We start from the raw sequence: 9,472 nt of genomic DNA, 5'->3' as shown, positions 1-9,472 counted from the left end.
AGACAATATAGATGCACATCATCTTTAGTTGATTGGAACTTCTTAATTGTTGCCCTGATGGTGGAAATGGGAACTTTCAATGCTTTAGGTATTTTTTTTTTACAGCCACTTTCTATTTTGTGAAGCGCAACAATCTTTTGCTGCATATCACAACTACATTTTTTGATTTTACTCATTGTGATGGACGATTTGTATTTCCTCATATTTATATTCCTGTGATTCCAAGTCATAGCTGGACAATGTCATGTTCCTAGTCACCCTGGTGTCCTTAAAAAATGTAAATAATAATGGAAATATAATTCAGAGATATATTACTCGTAAAAAATATTAGGGGTGCCAATAATTGTGGCCAATGTGTTTTGGAAAAAAACATTTATTTGATAATATGATTTTTCCCCCACTTTCAATTATTTTACTTTAATGAAAGCTTACATTTTTGCTATATTTATATATATATATATATATATAATTGAAACCAAATTCTTCAAAATATCTTGTATTCCGCAAAAGAAAGAACTGTATACATGTTTGGAACAATGTGAGGGTGTAAATGATGAGAGTAAATGATGACAGAGTCTATCGGACTTGTCAATACTATAGAAAGATGAACATGCTTGATTATACTCTCAGAGAAAAAGTAACATGTGACACTAAAAACTACTGTTTTGATAACCGCTAGATCTGTAGTCACTGCGTTTACAGCAGTTCATCCCCAACACTGTTTTTAACAGTAAGCAATCGCTCTTTAAGTGCTTAACACAAAGCCTGTCATGTGAAGTGGTATGATATCCATAAATGAACATGCTTTATCTCCTCTTGGTTATTCATTTTCATTTATTCCGTCCACCTGCAGTTCACAGAGGGGTGTCACTGGCACATTGTCAGTCGAAAAAAAAAAGGCATCTACAATATGCAAAGCTACAGGATAGTGTTAACATATCAGATGGCGAAAACAGTGGATAAATGTGAAATACAATGAGTGAGTGGGAGTTTAGAGAAGAGGGATGGAGTGAAAAATAAAAAGGGGAGGGTGGGGTGGCGTGTTGAAATGGGTAACATGAGGACTTTTACTTCTCATTCCGGCGACTCCCCTGCACGCTCATTGACAAGTGCGCTCCATCGTCGCCTCCCCTGCCGTCCGTGGCCAGCTTTCTCTAACCACTGCAATTGGCGTGAGTGGCGAGCAGGCACACACCGTCCTCCCCTCCCCTCCCTCACATGCGAGCGCTGTGCCATTCCCAGCAACGCTACCAATTACCTTCCAGCCCAGCTGCCAGGTCTAAATCTGTGTCTGAGGAGAACAGGCATGTCTGCTGATTCAGCCCCTGCAGAGCCTTTACTCCCTGAGCATGGGCCGCCATCGGTGGATGTCTGACTCCCTCAAGAGTGAGGATACCGTCCCAAAGCCTAACCTTCCCACGTCACTCTTACACCCACCTCAGGCTGGATCAAGATAGTCACGTTGTGGATGGTGGATTTGCAGTTTTTCCTTTGTAATGTTTTATTTCATCCTCAAATGTTTTTGGATGAGGTATGTTGCTATATTTGCTTTAGTCCCATGTTAGAACAGTGTAAATGTGCTGTGTTCAAGGCTAATGTAACATTAGGTAAAACCGAGGTGCAGAATGTTTAGCCTCCAGCTTCAGTGTAGCAGTGTCACTTTCTGTGATCTGCACAAGCCTGTTGCAATTCATTTTTCACTTAAATGTCTTTGACAAAGTTTAACAGAACCTCACGTAAGTTTTCAGCTTAGTTTGCAGTGTTCTGAAGATCTCATAATGACAACCAAAAGTATAAAGAAAGGAGTTAAGGATTAGAAATACGATTGGGGAGATTACCAGTTACCATTGACAGTATTGAGTATCAGGTTGCATTCTTTCTCACAATCCATAAAATGAAAACTGCCCTTTTACATTAAGGCACAGTCAAGTTCAAGTTTATTTATAAAGCTCATTTGAAAATAACATGTGCTGTACAACCAAGAAAATGCGATAAATACAAAATTGCAGAATAATAATTAAAATATGGTTAAATAACAGACATTATACAACATAGGCCATATGCATAAAATCCTTTTACATCTCAACATCAAAGGCAATGAAAAACATACATCTTCAACCTAGAGTTCAATAAGCATTATCTCACAAAGTTTGATCTAATTTCAGTTTTTTTTAACAAAAGATGTGAAATTTCTAAAATATTACAAATCTAAAATTAAATAAATATTTCTCTAAAGCTCTCAACAAGTGGGTTGCTAAAAAAAAAATGCATCTAACCATATAAACATGCATAGTTGTTTAGGAAAGCAAAATAAATAGTTTTATCAACTTTTAAAAGGAGGAACACGACATTTTCAAAGTCTTTTGTTACTGATGATAGTATTTAGCTCAAATTCATCTGTCATTTGGTAATATATAAACCTAATGCAATATTTGGCCTATAGAGATTGTTCAGGCTGGTGTCAGATGTCTACTGTTGTTAATAAATTTACAAAATTGTTAGTATTTCTACTCAGCGTGTTGTGTTAATAAATTTCCATATTGGCGGGCCTATTGGGCCTAATGAATGTAATTTTGGTACCGTGTTGGGTCGCCACTTGATGTCCATTGTAAAATCTGGGTTTGAAGCAAGACCAACTGAAGCAAAAGTAGTTGAAGCTGAACCACGAGTGCGATATGAATTGCAAATATCATGTAACCTCCACTGCAATTGGTACATATATTTTCTCTCCAATAAGTGTTTACCAGGCGTAGTGTGACAATTTACTTTTTATCAACAGGCATCCTGCTGGGGGAACCAACCTAGTACATTTTCTCTGGAATCTTATGAGTCCTGTTCCGTGGACCGCCCGAAAGGCCCTATTTGTCTCCCTAATCTTACTCGAAATAACATTTGCATTCAGCCAGCTGCCTGTAATAAAGGCTGGCAGTTATGAGGCATCCTTCCATGCATTACCATTAATCACAATTAAATAGAGCTTAGCGCTTGTCACATGAATATTTACAGTTTGGCCGGGGCCATCTCGCACTGTAAATTCATAAATCATTTGGCCAGATTATGGAATTTATGGCTGTTTTATTATTCATGATCTGCCTTTTATGTGGTGTTATATTTATTTCCCTCTCCACCAGACGGGTACGTTGAGCTGGGTTTAGTGGGCTGTCCATCACACCTGTCACACATCTGGGCTGTCACAGTCACACACCTACAGGGACAACACACTTCTCCGGTCACTTGCGTATATGTTGCTCTAACTCAGAGCCGGACAGTAACGGAGTACATTTACTTGAGTACAGTACTTAAGTACAATTTTGAGGGATCTGTACTTTACTCGAGTATCATTTTTGGGGAGTACTCATGACTTTACTCAAGTACATTTGAGAGGCAAATATTGTACTCTTTACTCCACTACATTTCTATCCATAACCGTGAGTACCTGTTACTTCTAAAAAAAAAAAGAAAAAAAAAAAGGAAAAAAGAAAAATCTCGGAAACCCTCAATTTGTTGTTTCCCTCTCAAATGTGATTGGATTGTGCAGGCGCCACTGATTGGGACAGCCTATCAGCAATCACCTTCAGCTTTCCGCCAAATTCAACTCCATGGTCAGATTTAGATAAGAGACGAAACCATGGACGAAACAATGGATGAAGACGCAGCAGGTCCATCCCGGGAGTATTTTTTTTCCCAGGATGGTAGGGGAAGACTCATGAATATTCATTAGGGAAGTCATCCCTGATTGGTCTTAACCCCAGTGACGGGTAGGTTTAGGGGCGGGGTTAGGGAGGTCATAAGACCCCCAGTGACGAGTGGGTTTAGGGGTGGGGTTAGGGGTAGGTCATCAGACCAATCAGGGATGACTTCCCTAATGAATATTCATGAGTCTTCCCCTACCATCCTGGGGAAAAAAAATATCGCTCCCGTGGCCCCACCTCGCCAGACTATTTCAATTTTCTGAACAAGTTAATGATAGTTTTCGCTTCGTGTTTGCTGTGTTTACCAATGTAAGCACTGTGGCAGTAGTAATGCAATATTTAGAAAATTGTACTCTTGATACTCAAGTACTTTTAAAAACAAGTACTTTAGTACTTTTACTTAAGTAGACATCTGACTGTAGTACTTTTACTTGTACTTGTGTAAAATTTAGCAAGGGGTATCTGTACTTTTACTCAAGTAATGAAGCTGTGTACTCTGTCCGCCTCTGCTCTAACTCTTGTACGCCAGTTTCCCGTACACCACAGCATGTCGGAGAAGCAAATTAGATTTTTCTGCCATAGAATGAGTGTGTGCGGGTGTGTGTTTGGCCACCTCCTAAAATAATCGAATCTATCTTCTGCTGTTTCATGTTGTCGAGATCTCAAAATGCTTCAAGGATTCACACAGCTCCTGTTGGACATGGTATCACTTCCCCACCAGCTTTCCTTTTATATTCAACCAAAAGCCGCAGGTGACTTTGCCATGTATTCCTATATGAGAGACTGTGAAGTCACCATCCACCCCCTCCTTTTCTCACTCACAATGGGACAATTTACTGAGAAAGAAAGTGAAAGCTCAGAATAAAAGTTTCTGAGTGAAAAGAGTAAAAACTGCTAATTGAAATCCGCTCGTTTTTTTGTGCTCTCATTTTTTATACTCACCTTTATTCTTGGAGTAGCTGTTATTACCTGTTAACTGTCACCTGAGCATAGATGTGAAGCTTAAATAGCTTTAATAAATTAATGTTTTGGAAAACAGACCTATGGTTGGACTATTTTTAAAGTAGACAGATTATTGAAAGTGTAGAAAAAATGTACTGTAAAGCAAATGTTTTATTTTATACAAAATATATATTTTACAAAATAATTTGAACTTGAAAATTTCTTGAAAATTAAAGCCATGTGTCTAAGAGTTGTGTTCCAAATTAGAAGTTGATATCTCAAATGACATTAAGGGTCCTGTGCTGTGAGATTTTCTTTCGGGCCTATACTAAAAATAGCTAAAAATAATTTTTTTATGCATTCTGTCACAATATCACTTCTATACAAGGCTGCCAGGTCTGTGCAGCAAAACTAGCCCAAATGGCCAGTAAGAAATAGCCCTATATGCGGTTCTCTCCGTTGGGGATTGGATCAGTGGGAAAACTCACTGCTTCTGGCCAAGTTGCTAAAGAACCTTGAGTCTCAGACCTTTCCAGCAATTTGCATTTTGTTGCATTTATAAAATAATGTAGTTAATTTTGTACAATCTTAAACATGACATTGTCTATAGGGGAAGGAGCCTGCTAAAAAGAATCCAGTTCCAACTGGTCAAAAACATGGTCGTACAGTTTTTAATGCATGTCCACCTATGGTGGCCAGAGTTTCAGAGGTCTATGAGAAGCACCCATATTCTCTGGAAGACATCAGCCTTCCCTCTTAAGTAGTAGGTGCGCTGTTCCATTCACGATGTATCAAAATGCATCAAAAGTTGTTTAAACAGATCAAATGTTGGAGGCCTTTGCTGATTCCAGTTAAGCAAGATGCATTTTATTGAGATATGTGATATTATACCAATTCTTTTTACAGATATAGGATCAAGTGTCCTGTCCAGCTCCATACCAAAAAGATTTTGTATAGGCGTAATGTCCAACGGATTATCAAATGACAAATTTGTCTTGGAATCTTGAACTCTGAGATTAAATCTGAAAAAGATTTAAGGGAGCAATTAGTAAATGTTGAAACTGGTGTAAATGCCCATTTTTGAGTGGAAAGAAAAAACCCCTGCTTTTTTCGTGCATGTATCTTTAACAAATGAGCTGCTTCTCTACTTTTCAGAAGAGGGCGGAGCCTTTACAGCTCCTGCCTCAGATATTCTGCCATAAAACTAACAAAACATCTGTTTGGGTTTGATTATCATCTCTAAACTTCTGATATATGTTTTTCTGAGCGCACACATCCGAAGCACGCGCGCAGGTGGAACTGTAAAAGTTCTGAATAGTTCTCTTTCACGTCTTTTTGCACTTAAACTGTCAAATACACACAAGGTTATGTCAAAAACACACAAAGATCACATAGACACAGTTGGTTATGTCTGTGAACGTAAACAGCAAGTAAAGAAATCAAATGTGTATATTAGATCTGTGTATTAAAGTGACAGCAGCATAATATACAGTAGGCTGCTGTTAATATGAATCACATTGGGATGCACAATATATATCAGCCACCATATTGGTATCGGCCGATATGTTCATTTTTAATGTTATCGTTATTGGCCCGATAAGAAAATTTGGCCAATATATTAAAGCCGATAAATAATGGATTATTTCCTTCAGCTGAGACACGGATGCGCGCTGTTCTCCATGATGTTTTTGAATTGCTTTAAATATAAAAGGAATCACTTCAAAAAGGAAAATATAGTTAAGTGCAATATGTGCAGAGCAAATCTGTCATAAGCTACATAAAATTATAATGAGAACATTATCATTGTGTGCTTGGGACATGGCTTATAACTCTTTCCCCGCCATTGATGGAAATTTCTGTCATTTGTGAGACAACGCTTCCCTGCCATTGACAGAATATTCCAGCTTTTACTGTTATACGGTAGGAGGCGCTATGACGCATCTTCTGAAAGAGTACTGAATCTCCTGATCAAAACACAGGCGAAGAAGAAGCAGAAAAATGCGATATCATATGTAATCATATGCATGTGTAAAATAATGTGATCACAGCATATTTTATGCATATTTCAACATTAAACAGCATATAAATCAAAACCGCCTAACGCTACTGAATGAAATGTCAACCCGGGAAGGACTGTGCAAGCATTTTTAGGGGTGTTGATAAACTCGATCTACTCGTTTTGATCATCGTTCTGAATCGGATCTGGATGTAGTCCAGATTTTTTTTTTTTTTTTTTTTTTCTCAAAATGTTGTTTTTATGAAACCCAAAATGAGGTTTTTGTTTAAAAGCAGAGGGTCTGTTCTTTCTTTTGATATATTTCATGTTCAGATATTCATACAACAAAATATTCTGGGGGCCATAAAATGTTTGTGAAAATTATCAAAAACTGAATTGATATTTTTGTAATGAAGCTCTCAAAAATTATATAAACATGTAGATTTATCGGCCAATGTATCAGTTATCGGTTTTCAAATACAAAGAATTATCGGTTATCGGTATCGAACAAAATTTTCATATCCCTAGAATCAAACAACAAAAGAAAAACAGAAAATTATTCATGGCTCTTTAATAGAATAACTTTGGTAGCTTTAATAAGAATACATTTCTTTCTTGAATGCTGCTGTTAAATGCTCTGGCGAGGAGATAAACATGGCGGACTGTGTTCAGCTCACTCAGGGCGGGTCTATGCTAATAGGGCGGAGTCCATCAGCAGTCGTGGGCGGGGCCTGTGCAGTGTGACGTCACACTGCATAGAAACAGCAAACGGCTCATTCTGAGTCACTGCTTGTTATTTATGGGGATTAAAAAAAGGAGTGGGTGGATTTATACCATTATATGATGGTTGTGTACACACACTGCCGACACATTTATGTTGAAACACCATGTCATACACTGTAAAAAAAATTCTAACTCTCCCAAATCAAAAATTTCAAGTGACCGATAACATCTACATTTTTCAATTGGCCCAAGTGAAATTCTTGTTGCAATAGTCTGTTAACATTGGCTCAATGAGAAATAATACGTCAGACTAATTGAAAAATAGATGTTATCGGTCACTTTAAATTTTTGACTTGGGGATGTAATTTTTTTTTACAGTGTAGTGAGTTTTGCATTACAGGTCCCCTTTAAAATACAGTTTCGGTAGTAACGCAATGTCCAGTTCCAAAACGGTTTTCACGGGATGAATGATACCTAATTTATGATGATTTCTAAAATACGTCATATAGGGAAAAAAGGCAATAGTGCTACCATTACACTAACAGTTAACAGGTTAAGGCAGAGATTTGCCTGAGCTTGATTCCCGTGATTAACAGCTGATTCAGCCGTCGACCTGTGCTGTGCACAGCTGTGGCCTGAGCCCAGCCAATCAGAGCTAAAGTGGACCATGTGTTCAGGGTCAAGACAGACCGGGCCAGGCAGCTGAGAGGACACCAGCTGCCTTCAGCGTGAGAGCCAGCCAGCACTGTGGCCTTAATGAATGCTCTATAACAGGTAATGCATAGCTTACAATAGTCAATTTATAATCTTGCTGAACAAATCTTTTGCTTTTCTTCATTATAAATTACTGTTTTGCTTTCTGTATGTAAATGAGGAGAATTTTGGAAAGAAGATTTGGCAAATGGATTAGTCCTGTTTTGTTATTGTGTACGCACAGATGTGATTCATAATGTGCATAGAGGGGGTGTGAGTGGAGCATGAGTGTGTTCCTGTCTTCAGGAACCAACTGACTGGCAGAATGTCAAAAACATAAAAGGAGCATTAAGTAATATTTGCACACAAACTGATCCATGCCGCCGCCTTCTTCTTGAGTAGTAAATTTGCCAATATTTCAGCTGCTTATGTGTATGTGAAGGACAGACTGCATGGTTGCAGATATTACAGTCTCTCCCATCTCCCATCGGATGGACACACTTTCCTGTTTAACACTACATCTTTTCTCTGTGAACTTTAATAAAAACTGTATTCCCCTGATCTGTACGTCTGGACTCCAAATAATGAAACATATCGATCTGCGAATTGCATCTAGCTCAATAGTCACACTGCTGCTGGAAGGGAATCAAGCCAGACGTGGACCAATTCAGGTGGAGAGAGAGAGAGAGAGCACCATCTAGTGGTTATAAAACAAACACTCATGACAAATGATAGCTTGCCAGACAAAAAATAAGTACTGAAGTGCACATATGAGCCTTTAAAAATAGGATGGATAGATAGATAGATAGATAGATAGATAGATAGATAGATAGATAGATAGATAGAAGCTTTCATGTTGTTTATGCCAAATTCTGACACTACCGTCTGAATTTCGCAGCAGAAGCTGTGTTTTTTCAGTCTTTACTGTCCAACATTGGTGAGCCTGTGTGATTTGTAGCCTCAGTTTCCTGTTCTTATCTGACAGGATTGGCACCCGGTGTGTTCTTCTGCTGCTGTAGCCCATCTGCTTCAAGGTTCGTGTTGTGAGTTCAGAGATGCTCTTCTGCAGACCTCGGTTGTAACAAGTGAGTTACTGTTGCTTCTCTATCAGCTCAACCAGTCTGGCCATTCTCCTCTGACCTCTGGCATCAAATAGGCATTTTCGCCCACAGAACTGCCATTCACTGGATATTTTCACTTTTTCGGCCCATTCTCTGTAAACCCTAGAGATGGTTTTGTGTGAAAATCCCAGTAGATCAGCAGTTTCTGAAATACTCAGACCAGCCAGTCTGCCACCAACAACCATGCCACGTTCTTAAATCACTTTTCTTCCCCATTCTGATGCTCAGCTTGAACTTCAGCAGATCGTCTTGACCACGTCCACATGCCTAAATGCAGTGAGTTGCTGCCATGTGATTGGCTGATT

The sequence above is a fragment of the Abramis brama genome, assembly GCF_963993115.1.
Source record: "Abramis brama genome assembly, chromosome: 9".
NCBI lineage: Eukaryota > Metazoa > Chordata > Actinopteri > Cypriniformes > Leuciscidae > Abramis > Abramis brama.
The sequence above is the reverse complement of the archived record's forward strand: the minus strand, read 5'-3'. Positions refer to the sequence as shown.